This window comes from Triturus cristatus, chromosome 8 (assembly GCF_964204655.1).
Source record: "Triturus cristatus chromosome 8, aTriCri1.1, whole genome shotgun sequence".
Lineage (NCBI taxonomy): Eukaryota > Metazoa > Chordata > Amphibia > Caudata > Salamandridae > Triturus > Triturus cristatus.
Window position 1 is genome coordinate 735728585 of NC_140591.1, and position 18335 is coordinate 735746919.

The 18335-nt window shown below is 41.9% G+C and overlaps 13 non-coding genes across 13 annotated transcripts; all 13 read left to right on the forward strand.

The window, feature by feature from the left end:
* Window positions 1-977: 977 nt before the first annotated feature.
* On the forward strand, window positions 978-1050 carry TRNAV-CAC (transfer RNA valine (anticodon CAC)). Its single transcript has one exon. It is a non-coding gene; the product is annotated as a tRNA-Val (tRNA).
* Window positions 1051-3030: 1980 nt separating this feature from the next.
* TRNAP-UGG (transfer RNA proline (anticodon UGG)) lies at window positions 3031-3102 on the forward strand. Its single transcript has one exon. It is a non-coding gene; the product is annotated as a tRNA-Pro (tRNA).
* A 272-nt stretch (window positions 3103-3374) lies between these two features.
* TRNAV-CAC (transfer RNA valine (anticodon CAC)) lies at window positions 3375-3447 on the forward strand. Its single transcript has one exon. It is a non-coding gene; the product is annotated as a tRNA-Val (tRNA).
* A 1980-nt stretch (window positions 3448-5427) lies between these two features.
* TRNAP-UGG (transfer RNA proline (anticodon UGG)) lies at window positions 5428-5499 on the forward strand. Its single transcript has one exon. It is a non-coding gene; the product is annotated as a tRNA-Pro (tRNA).
* A 272-nt stretch (window positions 5500-5771) lies between these two features.
* Window positions 5772-5844, forward strand: TRNAV-CAC (transfer RNA valine (anticodon CAC)). The gene has a single exon. It is a non-coding gene; the product is annotated as a tRNA-Val (tRNA).
* Window positions 5845-8168: 2324 nt separating this feature from the next.
* TRNAV-CAC (transfer RNA valine (anticodon CAC)) lies at window positions 8169-8241 on the forward strand. The gene has a single exon. It is a non-coding gene; the product is annotated as a tRNA-Val (tRNA).
* Window positions 8242-10221: 1980 nt separating this feature from the next.
* On the forward strand, window positions 10222-10293 carry TRNAP-UGG (transfer RNA proline (anticodon UGG)). Its single transcript has one exon. It is a non-coding gene; the product is annotated as a tRNA-Pro (tRNA).
* A 272-nt stretch (window positions 10294-10565) lies between these two features.
* TRNAV-CAC (transfer RNA valine (anticodon CAC)) lies at window positions 10566-10638 on the forward strand. The gene has a single exon. It is a non-coding gene; the product is annotated as a tRNA-Val (tRNA).
* Window positions 10639-12618: 1980 nt separating this feature from the next.
* Window positions 12619-12690, forward strand: TRNAP-UGG (transfer RNA proline (anticodon UGG)). Its single transcript has one exon. It is a non-coding gene; the product is annotated as a tRNA-Pro (tRNA).
* A 272-nt stretch (window positions 12691-12962) lies between these two features.
* On the forward strand, window positions 12963-13035 carry TRNAV-CAC (transfer RNA valine (anticodon CAC)). Its single transcript has one exon. It is a non-coding gene; the product is annotated as a tRNA-Val (tRNA).
* Window positions 13036-15015: 1980 nt separating this feature from the next.
* On the forward strand, window positions 15016-15087 carry TRNAP-UGG (transfer RNA proline (anticodon UGG)). The gene has a single exon. It is a non-coding gene; the product is annotated as a tRNA-Pro (tRNA).
* Window positions 15088-15359: 272 nt separating this feature from the next.
* TRNAV-CAC (transfer RNA valine (anticodon CAC)) lies at window positions 15360-15432 on the forward strand. Its single transcript has one exon. It is a non-coding gene; the product is annotated as a tRNA-Val (tRNA).
* A 2324-nt stretch (window positions 15433-17756) lies between these two features.
* Window positions 17757-17829, forward strand: TRNAV-CAC (transfer RNA valine (anticodon CAC)). The gene has a single exon. It is a non-coding gene; the product is annotated as a tRNA-Val (tRNA).
* The last annotated feature ends 506 nt before the right edge of the window (window positions 17830-18335 follow it).

Below are 18335 nucleotides of genomic sequence, written 5' to 3' on the forward strand. Positions count from 1 at the left end.
ACAAGCAATCCTATGATAGTCAGCAGGACCCACCCTAAAAAGGAAGGGGCATCCACTTGGACCCTTTCCACCTTTTCTAAATCTCGCCTGATTGAGCCTGATTGAGCACTGATTGAGCAGATAAGCACATGTCATTCTCATTTCAGAAAGGTATTGGTTAGCTTGCTGCTAGCAGCTCAGTTATGTTATGATGTTAGAGGCTATGCAAGGAATGCTTTAGTCCAGCGATATGCAGTTTTTATTGCGCCTTGCATTCAGCAGGAAGATCTTTAGCTTGAATCTGTGGCCTAGGTATTCACCTTGGTATTTCTTTTGGCACAAAGTGAAGGAGTATTTAAGAGAAAATGCACAATGTGTTTCTTATGTTGTTATGAACAACTTGTTACTCTTTCTCATTAAGCTTCAGCCACTGAAGAAATATATAAATAAGGGCTGACTTCCTGTAAGACGTGTCCAAAGCTGGGACGGAATAAAAGGAGACACTTGTAAATGATAGTGCTATCGTTTGAGAAAGGGTAAGTTGAGACTGACTTTCATGCGTATTCACAGACCAAGCATCATAAAGATACCAGCATGATCTTCATTGCGGGCTTAGAGCCGGTATTAGCTTTTGAGAGGTAAGAGGATTTTGAGGGCTCGTTGGTCGAGGGGTATGATTCTCGCTTTGGGTGCGAGAGGTCCCGGGTTCAAATCCCGGACGAGCCCTTTTCTTGGTACTCTTTTCAAGTTGTTTTGAAGTTTGCGTTTCAAAACCAACATCAATTTTTTCTTTGCAGTAGTGGATAATTCTTTGCTAGAGTCTCATGCTTCAGCCCTGCCCAGTCTGAGCTAATACCAAACATCTGGTCTTGCATGGCATGTACGAGCGTTCAGCTAGGGATGTCGGGCAGGTTGCATGAAAGAAATCTAAAGCCAGAGGCCCATGGAATAGCCAGTTCGGAGCAGTTTCATTACAGAAAAATCAACTGTAGGTATCTGTTTCTGTAGTGTAGTGGTTATCACGTTCGCCTCACACGCGAAAGGTCCCCGGTTCGAAACCGGGCAGAAACAGTTGTGATATTGTGTTGGTTACAATGTTGATAGGTGCCGTTTTGCCATGGAATTGTCCAAGCCCTGAAGATTATTTCATGCAATCTCGTTCCAAGAAAGGGAATTCTCTCAAAACACTAAAGTAATCGGCGTGTGGATGTATCTGTTGGTTCTCAGACCTTGCTTTCAAAAGAGCCCTGCAATCGGTTCACTGCTCACCTAGAACAAGCATTAACATGGAGAATTGTTGGCACCAACAGGAATCTTATTTTAGTGGAGTGTTTCTGGCTTTGAGTGCAGAGGCCCTCGGCTCAATTCCAAGATGATCCTTCTCAGGGTGATGATACAAATGCATTGTCACCTTTACGTTTAATGTCAGAATCATTTATTTCCAGTTGGTGGTGTAAGAATGTTTGCAACAGTATGGCGATTTTTCCTAGCCATGCATGAATGAAAGCATATCACTCGCCTTTAGGTGTTTTTCTAATACATTGATATTTGCATCTTCCTTCCTAGCCTGCATGTTTGACTATCTTACAGGCTGCATGTAATAAGTATCACATCAGGGCCCTTCTTCTACTCAATTCACAACTGTTCTATCACGACATAGATAAGAAAGCTGCATCTGCTTTTGTTGTGTAGTGGTAATCAGGTTTACCTGACGTGTGAAAGCCCCATGCTTTGAAAGTACACAGTAACAAAGAAACCGATGACTTTTATAAAAAGGTGTCATGTGTGTCTCTTACTTTGCACAAAAAGTGCCAGAGATGACTTCATTTGCAGTCACTTGAAAAGTAGGGATTCTCCAATAAATGGTAAATGGTTGAAACAAATCTGAAGAAATGCATGACATACCTGTGTGTGTGTGTGTATGCATGTATGTATATATAGGGAGAGAGAGAGCGTCAATATAAACAGACTTTATTTCAATCAAGCTGTCTTTTCTATCCTTCAGGAGCAGAATGTTCTGATCATCAGCGCTCCAGAATGTAGTGTTTTCTTGGCAAGCATCACATATTGTGATGTGTTAGCTAAAAGTTCCATATCCTAGAGACTGATATATTCCTCTGTACTTGTACCTTGGGGATTCATCAAAACCTGGCATCATAAGCAGCTTTCTACTGCCACAGACTGGACAGCGAAACAATTTAAAATATCCCAGAAAAAGAAAATAAGCATGCTTAATCAGAGCTTTCTGGACAGGAAGGACATTTGAGCAAGTGAGGAATAAGCACTGCTTTTGTTAATTTGCATAGGCAGAATAGAGACTTCTGGGAAAAGGCCGAAATTACAGTCACAGAAAATGGCTGCATCTATAGAGAACGCTAAGAAGTGTTGGCAGCTTTTCCTCTGACCCTGGCCACTTTTACAAGCAATCCTATGATAGTCAGCAGGACCCACCCTAAAAAGGAAGGGGCATCCACTTGGACCCTTTCCACCTTTTCTAAATCTCGCCTGATCGAGCCTGATTGAGCACTGATTGAGCAGATAAGCACATGTCATTCTCATTTCAGAAAGGTATTGGTTAGCTTGCTGCTAGTAGCTCAGTTATGTTATGATGTTAGAGGCTATGCAAGGAATGCTTTAGTCCAGCGATATGCAGTTTTTAATGCGCCTTGCATTCAGCAGGAAGATCTTTAGCTTGAATCTGTGGCCTAGGTATTCACCTTGGTATTTCTTTTGGCACAAAGTGAAGGAGTATTTAAGAGAAAATGCACAATGTGTTTCTTATGTTGTTATGAACAACTTGTTACTCTTTCTCATTAAGCTTCAGCCACTGAAGAAATATATAAATAAGGGCTGACTTCCTGTAAGACGTGTCCAAAGCTGGGACGGAATAAAAGGAGACACTTGTAAATGATAGTGCTATCGTTTGAGAAAGGGTAAGTTGAGACTGACTTTCATGCGTATTCACAGACCAAGCATCATAAAGATACCAGCATGATCTTCATTGCGGGCTTAGAGCCGGTATTAGCTTTTGAGAGGTAAGAGGATTTTGAGGGCTCGTTGGTCTAGGGGTATGATTCTCGCTTTGGGTGCGAGAGGTCCCGGGTTCAAATCCCGGACGAGCCCTTTTCTTGGTACTCTTTTCAAGTTGTTTTGAAGTTTGCGTTTCAAAACCAACATCAATTTTTTCTTTGCAGTAGTGGATAATTCTTTGCTAGAGTCTCATGCTTCAGCCCTGCCCAGTCTGAGCTAATACCAAACATCTGGTCTTGCATGGCATGTACGAGCGTTCAGCTAGGGATGTCGGGCAGGTTGCATGAAAGAAATCTAAAGCCAGAGGCCCATGGAATAGCCAGTTCGGAGCAGTTTCATTACAGAAAAATCAACTGTAGGTATCTGTTTCTGTAGTGTAGTGGTTATCACGTTCGCCTCACACGCGAAAGGTCCCCGGTTCGAAACCGGGCAGAAACAGTTGTTATATTGTGTTGGCTACAATGTTGATAGGTGCCGTTTTGCCATGGAATTGTCCAAGCCCTGAAGATTATTTCATGCAATCTCGTTCCAAGAAAGGGAATTCTCTCAAAACACTAAAGTAATCGGCGTGTGGATGTATCTGTTGGTTCTCAGACCTTGCTTTCAAAAGAGCCCTGCAATCGGTTCACTGCTCACCTAGAACAAGCATTAACATGGAGAATTGTTGGCACCAACAGGAATCTTATTTTAGTGGAGTGTTTCTGGCTTTGAGTGCAGAGGCCCTCGGCTCAATTCCAAGATGATCCTTCTCAGGGTGATGATACAAATGCATTGTCACCTTTACGTTTAATGTCAGAATCATTTATTTCCAGTTGGTGGTGTAAGAATGTTTGCAACAGTATGGCGATTTTTCCTAGCCATGCATGAATGAAAGCATATCACTCGCCTTTAGGTGTTTTTCTAATACATTGATATTTGCATCTTCCTTCCTAGCCTGCATGTTTGACTATCTTACAGGCTGCATGTAATAAGTATCACATCAGGGCCCTTCTTCTACTCAATTCACAACTGTTCTATCACGACATAGATAAGAAAGCTGCATCTGCTTTTGTTGTGTAGTGGTAATCAGGTTTACCTGACGTGTGAAAGCCCCATGCTTTGAAAGTACACAGTAACAAAGAAACCGATGACTTTTATAAAAAGGTGTCATGTGTGTCTCTTACTTTGCACAAAAAGTGCCAGAGATGACTTCATTTGCAGTCACTTGAAAAGTAGGGATTCTCCAATAAATGGTAAATGGTTGAAACAAATCTGAAGAAATGCATGACATACCTGTGTGTGTGTGTGTATGCATGTATGTATATATAGGGAGAGAGAGAGCGTCAATATAAACAGACTTTATTTCAATCAAGCTGTCTTTTCTATCCTTCAGGAGCAGAATGTTCTGATCATCAGCGCTCCAGAATGTAGTGTTTTCTTGGCAAGCATCACATATTGTGATGTGTTAGCTAAAAGTTCCATATCCTAGAGACTGATATATTCCTCTGTACTTGTACCTTGGGGATTCATCAAAACCTGGCATCATAAGCAGCTTTCTACTGCCACAGACTGGACAGCGAAACAATTTAAAATATCCCAGAAAAAGAAAATAAGCATGCTTAATCAGAGCTTTCTGGACAGGAAGGACATTTGAGCAAGTGAGGAATAAGCACTGCTTTTGTTAATTTGCATAGGCAGAATAGAGACTTCTGGGAAAAGGCCGAAATTACAGTCACAGAAAATGGCTGCATCTATAGAGAACGCTAAGAAGTGTTGGCAGCTTTTCCTCTGACCCTGGCCACTTTTACAAGCAATCCTATGATAGTCAGCAGGACCCACCCTAAAAAGGAAGGGGCATCCACTTGGACCCTTTCCACCTTTTCTAAATCTCGCCTGATCGAGCCTGATTGAGCACTGATTGAGCAGATAAGCACATGTCATTCTCATTTCAGAAAGGTATTGGTTAGCTTGCTGCTAGCAGCTCAGTTATGTTATGATGTTAGAGGCTATGCAAGGAATGCTTTAGTCCAGCGATATGCAGTTTTTAATGCGCCTTGCATTCAGCAGGAAGATCTTTAGCTTGAATCTGTGGCCTAGGTATTCACCTTGGTATTTCTTTTGGCACAAAGTGAAGGAGTATTTAAGAGAAAATGCACAATGTGTTTCTTATGTTGTTATGAACAACTTGTTACTCTTTCTCATTAAGCTTCAGCCACTGAAGAAATATATAAATAAGGGCTGACTTCCTGTAAGACGTGTCCAAAGCTGGGACGGAATAAAAGGAGACACTTGTAAATGATAGTGCTATCGTTTGAGAAAGGGTAAGTTGAGACTGACTTTCATGCGTATTCACAGACCAAGCATCATAAAGATACCAGCATGATCTTCATTGCGGGCTTAGAGCCGGTATTAGCTTTTGAGAGGTAAGAGGATTTTGAGGGCTCGTTGGTCTAGGGGTATGATTCTCGCTTTGGGTGCGAGAGGTCCCGGGTTCAAATCCCGGACGAGCCCTTTTCTTGGTACTCTTTTCAAGTTGTTTTGAAGTTTGCGTTTCAAAACCAACATCAATTTTTTCTTTGCAGTAGTGGATAATTCTTTGCTAGAGTCTCATGCTTCAGCCCTGCCCAGTCTGAGCTAATACCAAACATCTGGTCTTGCATGGCATGTACGAGCGTTCAGCTAGGGATGTCGGGCAGGTTGCATGAAAGAAATCTAAAGCCAGAGGCCCATGGAATAGCCAGTTCGGAGCAGTTTCATTACAGAAAAATCAACTGTAGGTATCTGTTTCTGTAGTGTAGTGGTTATCACGTTCGCCTCACACGCGAAAGGTCCCCGGTTCGAAACCGGGCAGAAACAGTTGTTATATTGTGTTGGCTACAATGTTGATAGGTGCCGTTTTGCCATGGAATTGTCCAAGCCCTGAAGATTATTTCATGCAATCTCGTTCCAAGAAAGGGAATTCTCTCAAAACACTAAAGTAATCGGCGTGTGGATGTATCTGTTGGTTCTCAGACCTTGCTTTCAAAAGAGCCCTGCAATCGGTTCACTGCTCACCTAGAACAAGCATTAACATGGAGAATTGTTGGCACCAACAGGAATCTTATTTTAGTGGAGTGTTTCTGGCTTTGAGTGCAGAGGCCCTCGGCTCAATTCCAAGATGATCCTTCTCAGGGTGATGATACAAATGCATTGTCACCTTTACGTTTAATGTCAGAATCATTTATTTCCAGTTGGTGGTGTAAGAATGTTTGCAACAGTATGGCGATTTTTCCTAGCCATGCATGAATGAAAGCATATCACTCGCCTTTAGGTGTTTTTCTAATACATTGATATTTGCATCTTCCTTCCTAGCCTGCATGTTTGACTATCTTACAGGCTGCATGTAATAAGTATCACATCAGGGCCCTTCTTCTACTCAATTCACAACTGTTCTATCACGACATAGATAAGAAAGCTGCATCTGCTTTTGTTGTGTAGTGGTAATCAGGTTTACCTGACGTGTGAAAGCCCCATGCTTTGAAAGTACACAGTAACAAAGAAACCGATGACTTTTATAAAAAGGTGTCATGTGTGTCTCTTACTTTGCACAAAAAGTGCCAGAGATGACTTCATTTGCAGTCACTTGAAAAGTAGGGATTCTCCAATAAATGGTAAATGGTTGAAACAAATCTGAAGAAATGCATGACATACCTGTGTGTGTGTGTGTATGCATGTATGTATATATAGGGAGAGAGAGAGCGTCAATATAAACAGACTTTATTTCAATCAAGCTGTCTTTTCTATCCTTCAGGAGCAGAATGTTCTGATCATCAGCGCTCCAGAATGTAGTGTTTTCTTGGCAAGCATCACATATTGTGATGTGTTAGCTAAAAGTTCCATATCCTAGAGACTGATATATTCCTCTGTACTTGTACCTTGGGGATTCATCAAAACCTGGCATCATAAGCAGCTTTCTACTGCCACAGACTGGACAGCGAAACAATTTAAAATATCCCAGAAAAAGAAAATAAGCATGCTTAATCAGAGCTTTCTGGACAGGAAGGACATTTGAGCAAGTGAGGAATAAGCACTGCTTTTGTTAATTTGCATAGGCAGAATAGAGACTTCTGGGAAAAGGCCGAAATTACAGTCACAGAAAATGGCTGCATCTATAGAGAACGCTAAGAAGTGTTGGCAGCTTTTCCTCTGACCCTGGCCACTTTTACAAGCAATCCTATGATAGTCAGCAGGACCCACCCTAAAAAGGAAGGGGCATCCACTTGGACCCTTTCCACCTTTTCTAAATCTCGCCTGATCGAGCCTGATTGAGCACTGATTGAGCAGATAAGCACATGTCATTCTCATTTCAGAAAGGTATTGGTTAGCTTGCTGCTAGCAGCTCAGTTATGTTATGATGTTAGAGGCTATGCAAGGAATGCTTTAGTCCAGCGATATGCAGTTTTTATTGCGCCTTGCATTCAGCAGGAAGATCTTTAGCTTGAATCTGTGGCCTAGGTATTCACCTTGGTATTTCTTTTGGCACAAAGTGAAGGAGTATTTAAGAGAAAATGCACAATGTGTTTCTTATGTTGTTATGAACAACTTGTTACTCTTTCTCATTAAGCTTCAGCCACTGAAGAAATATATAAATAAGGGCTGACTTCCTGTAAGACGTGTCCAAAGCTGGGACGGAATAAAAGGAGACACTTGTAAATGATAGTGCTATCGTTTGAGAAAGGGTAAGTTGAGACTGACTTTCATGCGTATTCACAGACCAAGCATCATAAAGATACCAGCATGATCTTCATTGCGGGCTTAGAGCCGGTATTAGCTTTTGAGAGGTAAGAGGATTTTGAGGGCTCGTTGGTCGAGGGGTATGATTCTCGCTTTGGGTGCGAGAGGTCCCGGGTTCAAATCCCGGACGAGCCCTTTTCTTGGTACTCTTTTCAAGTTGTTTTGAAGTTTGCGTTTCAAAACCAACATCAATTTTTTCTTTGCAGTAGTGGATAATTCTTTGCTAGAGTCTCATGCTTCAGCCCTGCCCAGTCTGAGCTAATACCAAACATCTGGTCTTGCATGGCATGTACGAGCGTTCAGCTAGGGATGTCGGGCAGGTTGCATGAAAGAAATCTAAAGCCAGAGGCCCATGGAATAGCCAGTTCGGAGCAGTTTCATTACAGAAAAATCAACTGTAGGTATCTGTTTCTGTAGTGTAGTGGTTATCACGTTCGCCTCACACGCGAAAGGTCCCCGGTTCGAAACCGGGCAGAAACAGTTGTTATATTGTGTTGGCTACAATGTTGATAGGTGCCGTTTTGCCATGGAATTGTCCAAGCCCTGAAGATTATTTCATGCAATCTCGTTCCAAGAAAGGGAATTCTCTCAAAACACTAAAGTAATCGGCGTGTGGATGTATCTGTTGGTTCTCAGACCTTGCTTTCAAAAGAGCCCTGCAATCGGTTCACTGCTCACCTAGAACAAGCATTAACATGGAGAATTGTTGGCACCAACAGGAATCTTATTTTAGTGGAGTGTTTCTGGCTTTGAGTGCAGAGGCCCTCGGCTCAATTCCAAGATGATCCTTCTCAGGGTGATGATACAAATGCATTGTCACCTTTACGTTTAATGTCAGAATCATTTATTTCCAGTTGGTGGTGTAAGAATGTTTGCAACAGTATGGCGATTTTTCCTAGCCATGCATGAATGAAAGCATATCACTCGCCTTTAGGTGTTTTTCTAATACATTGATATTTGCATCTTCCTTCCTAGCCTGCATGTTTGACTATCTTACAGGCTGCATGTAATAAGTATCACATCAGGGCCCTTCTTCTACTCAATTCACAACTGTTCTATCACGACATAGATAAGAAAGCTGCATCTGCTTTTGTTGTGTAGTGGTAATCAGGTTTACCTGACGTGTGAAAGCCCCATGCTTTGAAAGTACACAGTAACAAAGAAACCGATGACTTTTATAAAAAGGTGTCATGTGTGTCTCTTACTTTGCACAAAAAGTGCCAGAGATGACTTCATTTGCAGTCACTTGAAAAGTAGGGATTCTCCAATAAATGGTAAATGGTTGAAACAAATCTGAAGAAATGCATGACATACCTGTGTGTGTGTGTGTATGCATGTATGTATATATAGGGAGAGAGAGAGCGTCAATATAAACAGACTTTATTTCAATCAAGCTGTCTTTTCTATCCTTCAGGAGCAGAATGTTCTGATCATCAGCGCTCCAGAATGTAGTGTTTTCTTGGCAAGCATCACATATTGTGATGTGTTAGCTAAAAGTTCCATATCCTAGAGACTGATATATTCCTCTGTACTTGTACCTTGGGGATTCATCAAAACCTGGCATCATAAGCAGCTTTCTACTGCCACAGACTGGACAGCGAAACAATTTAAAATATCCCAGAAAAAGAAAATAAGCATGCTTAATCAGAGCTTTCTGGACAGGAAGGACATTTGAGCAAGTGAGGAATAAGCACTGCTTTTGTTAATTTGCATAGGCAGAATAGAGACTTCTGGGAAAAGGCCGAAATTACAGTCACAGAAAATGGCTGCATCTATAGAGAACGCTAAGAAGTGTTGGCAGCTTTTCCTCTGACCCTGGCCACTTTTACAAGCAATCCTATGATAGTCAGCAGGACCCACCCTAAAAAGGAAGGGGCATCCACTTGGACCCTTTCCACCTTTTCTAAATCTCGCCTGATCGAGCCTGATTGAGCACTGATTGAGCAGATAAGCACATGTCATTCTCATTTCAGAAAGGTATTGGTTAGCTTGCTGCTAGCAGCTCAGTTATGTTATGATGTTAGAGGCTATGCAAGGAATGCTTTAGTCCAGCGATATGCAGTTTTTAATGCGCCTTGCATTCAGCAGGAAGATCTTTAGCTTGAATCTGTGGCCTAGGTATTCACCTTGGTATTTCTTTTGGCACAAAGTGAAGGAGTATTTAAGAGAAAATGCACAATGTGTTTCTTATGTTGTTATGAACAACTTGTTACTCTTTCTCATTAAGCTTCAGCCACTGAAGAAATATATAAATAAGGGCTGACTTCCTGTAAGACGTGTCCAAAGCTGGGACGGAATAAAAGGAGACACTTGTAAATGATAGTGCTATCGTTTGAGAAAGGGTAAGTTGAGACTGACTTTCATGCGTATTCACAGACCAAGCATCATAAAGATACCAGCATGATCTTCATTGCGGGCTTAGAGCCGGTATTAGCTTTTGAGAGGTAAGAGGATTTTGAGGGCTCGTTGGTCTAGGGGTATGATTCTCGCTTTGGGTGCGAGAGGTCCCGGGTTCAAATCCCGGACGAGCCCTTTTCTTGGTACTCTTTTCAAGTTGTTTTGAAGTTTGCGTTTCAAAACCAACATCAATTTTTTCTTTGCAGTAGTGGATAATTCTTTGCTAGAGTCTCATGCTTCAGCCCTGCCCAGTCTGAGCTAATACCAAACATCTGGTCTTGCATGGCATGTACGAGCGTTCAGCTAGGGATGTCGGGCAGGTTGCATGAAAGAAATCTAAAGCCAGAGGCCCATGGAATAGCCAGTTCGGAGCAGTTTCATTACAGAAAAATCAACTGTAGGTATCTGTTTCTGTAGTGTAGTGGTTATCACGTTCGCCTCACACGCGAAAGGTCCCCGGTTCGAAACCGGGCAGAAACAGTTGTTATATTGTGTTGGCTACAATGTTGATAGGTGCCGTTTTGCCATGGAATTGTCCAAGCCCTGAAGATTATTTCATGCAATCTCGTTCCAAGAAAGGGAATTCTCTCAAAACACTAAAGTAATCGGCGTGTGGATGTATCTGTTGGTTCTCAGACCTTGCTTTCAAAAGAGCCCTGCAATCGGTTCACTGCTCACCTAGAACAAGCATTAACATGGAGAATTGTTGGCACCAACAGGAATCTTATTTTAGTGGAGTGTTTCTGGCTTTGAGTGCAGAGGCCCTCGGCTCAATTCCAAGATGATCCTTCTCAGGGTGATGATACAAATGCATTGTCACCTTTACGTTTAATGTCAGAATCATTTATTTCCAGTTGGTGGTGTAAGAATGTTTGCAACAGTATGGCGATTTTTCCTAGCCATGCATGAATGAAAGCATATCACTCGCCTTTAGGTGTTTTTCTAATACATTGATATTTGCATCTTCCTTCCTAGCCTGCATGTTTGACTATCTTACAGGCTGCATGTAATAAGTATCACATCAGGGCCCTTCTTCTACTCAATTCACAACTGTTCTATCACGACATAGATAAGAAAGCTGCATCTGCTTTTGTTGTGTAGTGGTAATCAGGTTTACCTGACGTGTGAAAGCCCCATGCTTTGAAAGTACACAGTAACAAAGAAACCGATGACTTTTATAAAAAGGTGTCATGTGTGTCTCTTACTTTGCACAAAAAGTGCCAGAGATGACTTCATTTGCAGTCACTTGAAAAGTAGGGATTCTCCAATAAATGGTAAATGGTTGAAACAAATCTGAAGAAATGCATGACATACCTGTGTGTGTGTGTGTATGCATGTATGTATATATAGGGAGAGAGAGAGCGTCAATATAAACAGACTTTATTTCAATCAAGCTGTCTTTTCTATCCTTCAGGAGCAGAATGTTCTGATCATCAGCGCTCCAGAATGTAGTGTTTTCTTGGCAAGCATCACATATTGTGATGTGTTAGCTAAAAGTTCCATATCCTAGAGACTGATATATTCCTCTGTACTTGTACCTTGGGGATTCATCAAAACCTGGCATCATAAGCAGCTTTCTACTGCCACAGACTGGACAGCGAAACAATTTAAAATATCCCAGAAAAAGAAAATAAGCATGCTTAATCAGAGCTTTCTGGACAGGAAGGACATTTGAGCAAGTGAGGAATAAGCACTGCTTTTGTTAATTTGCATAGGCAGAATAGAGACTTCTGGGAAAAGGCCGAAATTACAGTCACAGAAAATGGCTGCATCTATAGAGAACGCTAAGAAGTGTTGGCAGCTTTTCCTCTGACCCTGGCCACTTTTACAAGCAATCCTATGATAGTCAGCAGGACCCACCCTAAAAAGGAAGGGGCATCCACTTGGACCCTTTCCACCTTTTCTAAATCTCGCCTGATCGAGCCTGATTGAGCACTGATTGAGCAGATAAGCACATGTCATTCTCATTTCAGAAAGGTATTGGTTAGCTTGCTGCTAGCAGCTCAGTTATGTTATGATGTTAGAGGCTATGCAAGGAATGCTTTAGTCCAGCGATATGCAGTTTTTAATGCGCCTTGCATTCAGCAGGAAGATCTTTAGCTTGAATCTGTGGCCTAGGTATTCACCTTGGTATTTCTTTTGGCACAAAGTGAAGGAGTATTTAAGAGAAAATGCACAATGTGTTTCTTATGTTGTTATGAACAACTTGTTACTCTTTCTCATTAAGCTTCAGCCACTGAAGAAATATATAAATAAGGGCTGACTTCCTGTAAGACGTGTCCAAAGCTGGGACGGAATAAAAGGAGACACTTGTAAATGATAGTGCTATCGTTTGAGAAAGGGTAAGTTGAGACTGACTTTCATGCGTATTCACAGACCAAGCATCATAAAGATACCAGCATGATCTTCATTGCGGGCTTAGAGCCGGTATTAGCTTTTGAGAGGTAAGAGGATTTTGAGGGCTCGTTGGTCTAGGGGTATGATTCTCGCTTTGGGTGCGAGAGGTCCCGGGTTCAAATCCCGGACGAGCCCTTTTCTTGGTACTCTTTTCAAGTTGTTTTGAAGTTTGCGTTTCAAAACCAACATCAATTTTTTCTTTGCAGTAGTGGATAATTCTTTGCTAGAGTCTCATGCTTCAGCCCTGCCCAGTCTGAGCTAATACCAAACATCTGGTCTTGCATGGCATGTACGAGCGTTCAGCTAGGGATGTCGGGCAGGTTGCATGAAAGAAATCTAAAGCCAGAGGCCCATGGAATAGCCAGTTCGGAGCAGTTTCATTACAGAAAAATCAACTGTAGGTATCTGTTTCTGTAGTGTAGTGGTTATCACGTTCGCCTCACACGCGAAAGGTCCCCGGTTCGAAACCGGGCAGAAACAGTTGTTATATTGTGTTGGCTACAATGTTGATAGGTGCCGTTTTGCCATGGAATTGTCCAAGCCCTGAAGATTATTTCATGCAATCTCGTTCCAAGAAAGGGAATTCTCTCAAAACACTAAAGTAATCGGCGTGTGGATGTATCTGTTGGTTCTCAGACCTTGCTTTCAAAAGAGCCCTGCAATCGGTTCACTGCTCACCTAGAACAAGCATTAACATGGAGAATTGTTGGCACCAACAGGAATCTTATTTTAGTGGAGTGTTTCTGGCTTTGAGTGCAGAGGCCCTCGGCTCAATTCCAAGATGATCCTTCTCAGGGTGATGATACAAATGCATTGTCACCTTTACGTTTAATGTCAGAATCATTTATTTCTAGTTGGTGGTGTAAGAATGTTTGCAACAGTATGGCGATTTTTCCTAGCCATGCATGAATGAAAGCATATCACTCGCCTTTAGGTGTTTTTCTAATACATTGATATTTGCATCTTCCTTCCTAGCCTGCATGTTTGACTATCTTACAGGCTGCATGTAATAAGTATCACATCAGGGCCCTTCTTCTACTCAATTCACAACTGTTCTATCACGACATAGATAAGAAAGCTGCATCTGCTTTTGTTGTGTAGTGGTAATCAGGTTTACCTGACGTGTGAAAGCCCCATGCTTTGAAAGTACACAGTAACAAAGAAACCGATGACTTTTATAAAAAGGTGTCATGTGTGTCTCTTACTTTGCACAAAAAGTGCCAGAGATGACTTCATTTGCAGTCACTTGAAAAGTAGGGATTCTCCAATAAATGGTAAATGGTTGAAACAAATCTGAAGAAATGCATGACATACCTGTGTGTGTGTGTGTATGCATGTATGTATATATAGGGAGAGAGAGAGCGTCAATATAAACAGACTTTATTTCAATCAAGCTGTCTTTTCTATCCTTCAGGAGCAGAATGTTCTGATCATCAGCGCTCCAGAATGTAGTGTTTTCTTGGCAAGCATCACATATTGTGATGTGTTAGCTAAAAGTTCCATATCCTAGAGACTGATATATTCCTCTGTACTTGTACCTTGGGGATTCATCAAAACCTGGCATCATAAGCAGCTTTCTACTGCCACAGACTGGACAGCGAAACAATTTAAAATATCCCAGAAAAAGAAAATAAGCATGCTTAATCAGAGCTTTCTGGACAGGAAGGACATTTGAGCAAGTGAGGAATAAGCACTGCTTTTGTTAATTTGCATAGGCAGAATAGAGACTTCTGGGAAAAGGCCGAAATTACAGTCACAGAAAATGGCTGCATCTATAGAGAACGCTAAGAAGTGTTGGCAGCTTTTCCTCTGACCCTGGCCACTTTTACAAGCAATCCTATGATAGTCAGCAGGACCCACCCTAAAAAGGAAGGGGCATCCACTTGGACCCTTTCCACCTTTTCTAAATCTCGCCTGATCGAGCCTGATTGAGCACTGATTGAGCAGATAAGCACATGTCATTCTCATTTCAGAAAGGTATTGGTTAGCTTGCTGCTAGCAGCTCAGTTATGTTATGATGTTAGAGGCTATGCAAGGAATGCTTTAGTCCAGCGATATGCAGTTTTTAATGCGCCTTGCATTCAGCAGGAAGATCTTTAGCTTGAATCTGTGGCCTAGGTATTCACCTTGGTATTTCTTTTGGCACAAAGTGAAGGAGTATTTAAGAGAAAATGCACAATGTGTTTCTTATGTTGTTATGAACAACTTGTTACTCTTTCTCATTAAGCTTCAGCCACTGAAGAAATATATAAATAAGGGCTGACTTCCTGTAAGACGTGTCCAAAGCTGGGACGGAATAAAAGGAGACACTTGTAAATGATAGTGCTATCGTTTGAGAAAGGGTAAGTTGAGACTGACTTTCATGCGTATTCACAGACCAAGCATCATAAAGATACCAGCATGATCTTCATTGCGGGCTTAGAGCCGGTATTAGCTTTTGAGAGGTAAGAGGATTTTGAGGGCTCGTTGGTCTAGGGGTATGATTCTCGCTTTGGGTGCGAGAGGTCCCGGGTTCAAATCCCGGACGAGCCCTTTTCTTGGTACTCTTTTCAAGTTGTTTTGAAGTTTGCGTTTCAAAACCAACATCAATTTTTTCTTTGCAGTAGTGGATAATTCTTTGCTAGAGTCTCATGCTTCAGCCCTGCCCAGTCTGAGCTAATACCAAACATCTGGTCTTGCATGGCATGTACGAGCGTTCAGCTAGGGATGTCGGGCAGGTTGCATGAAAGAAATCTAAAGCCAGAGGCCCATGGAATAGCCAGTTCGGAGCAGTTTCATTACAGAAAAATCAACTGTAGGTATCTGTTTCTGTAGTGTAGTGGTTATCACGTTCGCCTCACACGCGAAAGGTCCCCGGTTCGAAACCGGGCAGAAACAGTTGTTATATTGTGTTGGCTACAATGTTGATAGGTGCCGTTTTGCCATGGAATTGTCCAAGCCCTGAAGATTATTTCATGCAATCTCGTTCCAAGAAAGGGAATTCTCTCAAAACACTAAAGTAATCGGCGTGTGGATGTATCTGTTGGTTCTCAGACCTTGCTTTCAAAAGAGCCCTGCAATCGGTTCACTGCTCACCTAGAACAAGCATTAACATGGAGAATTGTTGGCACCAACAGGAATCTTATTTTAGTGGAGTGTTTCTGGCTTTGAGTGCAGAGGCCCTCGGCTCAATTCCAAGATGATCCTTCTCAGGGTGATGATACAAATGCATTGTCACCTTTACGTTTAATGTCAGAATCATTTATTTCCAGTTGGTGGTGTAAGAATGTTTGCAACAGTATGGCGATTTTTCCTAGCCATGCATGAATGAAAGCATATCACTCGCCTTTAGGTGTTTTTCTAATACATTGATATTTGCATCTTCCTTCCTAGCCTGCATGTTTGACTATCTTACAGGCTGCATGTAATAAGTATCACATCAGGGCCCTTCTTCTACTCAATTCACAACTGTTCTATCACGACATAGATAAGAAAGCTGCATCTGCTTTTGTTGTGTAGTGGTAATCAGGTTTACCTGACGTGTGAAAGCCCCATGCTTTGAAAGTACACAGTAACAAAGAAACCGATGACTTTTATAAAAAGGTGTCATGTGTGTCTCTTACTTTGCACAAAAAGTGCCAGAGATGACTTCATTTGCAGTCACTTGAAAAGTAGGGATTCTCCAATAAATGGTAAATGGTTGAAACAAATCTGAAGAAATGCATGACATACCTGTGTGTGTGTGTGTATGCATGTATGTATATATAGGGAGAGAGAGAGCGTCAATATAAACAGACTTTATTTCAATCAAGCTGTCTTTTCTATCCTTCAGGAGCAGAATGTTCTGATCATCAGCGCTCCAGAATGTAGTGTTTTCTTGGCAAGCATCACATATTGTGATGTGTTAGCTAAAAGTTCCATATCCTAGAGACTGATATATTCCTCTGTACTTGTACCTTGGGGATTCATCAAAACCTGGCATCATAAGCAGCTTTCTACTGCCACAGACTGGACAGCGAAACAATTTAAAATATCCCAGAAAAAGAAAATAAGCATGCTTAATCAGAGCTTTCTGGACAGGAAGGACATTTGAGCAAGTGAGGAATAAGCACTGCTTTTGTTAATTTGCATAGGCAGAATAGAGACTTCTGGGAAAAGGCCGAAATTACAGTCACAGAAAATGGCTGCATCTATAGAGAACGCTAAGAAGTGTTGGCAGCTTTTCCTCTGACCCTGGCCACTTTTACAAGCAATCCTATGATAGTCAGCAGGACCCACCCTAAAAAGGAAGGGGCATCCACTTGGACCCTTTCCACCTTTTCTAAATCTCGCCTGATCGAGCCTGATTGAGCACTGATTGAGCAGATAAGCACATGTCATTCTCATTTCAGAAAGGTATTGGTTAGCTTGCTGCTAGCAGCTCAGTTATGTTATGATGTTAGAGGCTATGCAAGGAATGCTTTAGTCCAGCGATATGCAGTTTTTATTGCGCCTTGCATTCAGCAGGAAGATCTTTAGCTTGAATCTGTGGCCTAGGTATTCACCTTGGTATTTCTTTTGGCACAAAGTGAAGGAGTATTTAAGAGAAAATGCACAATGTGTTTCTTATGTTGTTATGAACAACTTGTTACTCTTTCTCATTAAGCTTCAGCCACTGAAGAAATATATAAATAAGGGCTGACTTCCTGTAAGACGTGTCCAAAGCTGGGACGGAATAAAAGGAGACACTTGTAAATGATAGTGCTATCGTTTGAGAAAGGGTAAGTTGAGACTGACTTTCATGCGTATTCACAGACCAAGCATCATAAAGATACCAGCATGATCTTCATTGCGGGCTTAGAGCCGGTATTAGCTTTTGAGAGGTAAGAGGATTTTGAGGGCTCGTTGGTCGAGGGGTATGATTCTCGCTTTGGGTGCGAGAGGTCCCGGGTTCAAATCCCGGACGAGCCCTTTTCTTGGTACTCTTTTCAAGTTGTTTTGAAGTTTGCGTTTCAAAACCAACATCAATTTTTTCTTTGCAGTAGTGGATAATTCTTTGCTAGAGTCTCATGCTTCAGCCCTGCCCAGTCTGAGCTAATACCAAACATCTGGTCTTGCATGGCATGTACGAGCGTTCAGCTAGGGATGTCGGGCAGGTTGCATGAAAGAAATCTAAAGCCAGAGGCCCATGGAATAGCCAGTTCGGAGCAGTTTCATTACAGAAAAATCAACTGTAGGTATCTGTTTCTGTAGTGTAGTGGTTATCACGTTCGCCTCACACGCGAAAGGTCCCCGGTTCGAAACCGGGCAGAAACAGTTGTTATATTGTGTTGGCTACAATGTTGATAGGTGCCGTTTTGCCATGGAATTGTCCAAGCCCTGAAGATTATTTCATGCAATCTCGTTCCAAGAAAGGGAATTCTCTCAAAACACTAAAGTAATCGGCGTGTGGATGTATCTGTTGGTTCTCAGACCTTGCTTTCAAAAGAGCCCTGCAATCGGTTCACTGCTCACCTAGAACAAGCATTAACATGGAGAATTGTTGGCACCAACAGGAATCTTATTTTAGTGGAGTGTTTCTGGCTTTGAGTGCAGAGGCCCTCGGCTCAATTCCAAGATGATCCTTCTCAGGGTGATGATACAAATGCATTGTCACCTTTACGTTTAATGTCAGAATCATTTATTTCCAGTTGGTGGTGTAAGAATGTTTGCAACAGTATGGCGATTTTTCCTAGCCATGCATGAATGAAAGCATATCACTCGCCTTTAGGTGTTTTTCTAATACATTGATATTTGCATCTTCCTTCCTAGCCTGCATGTTT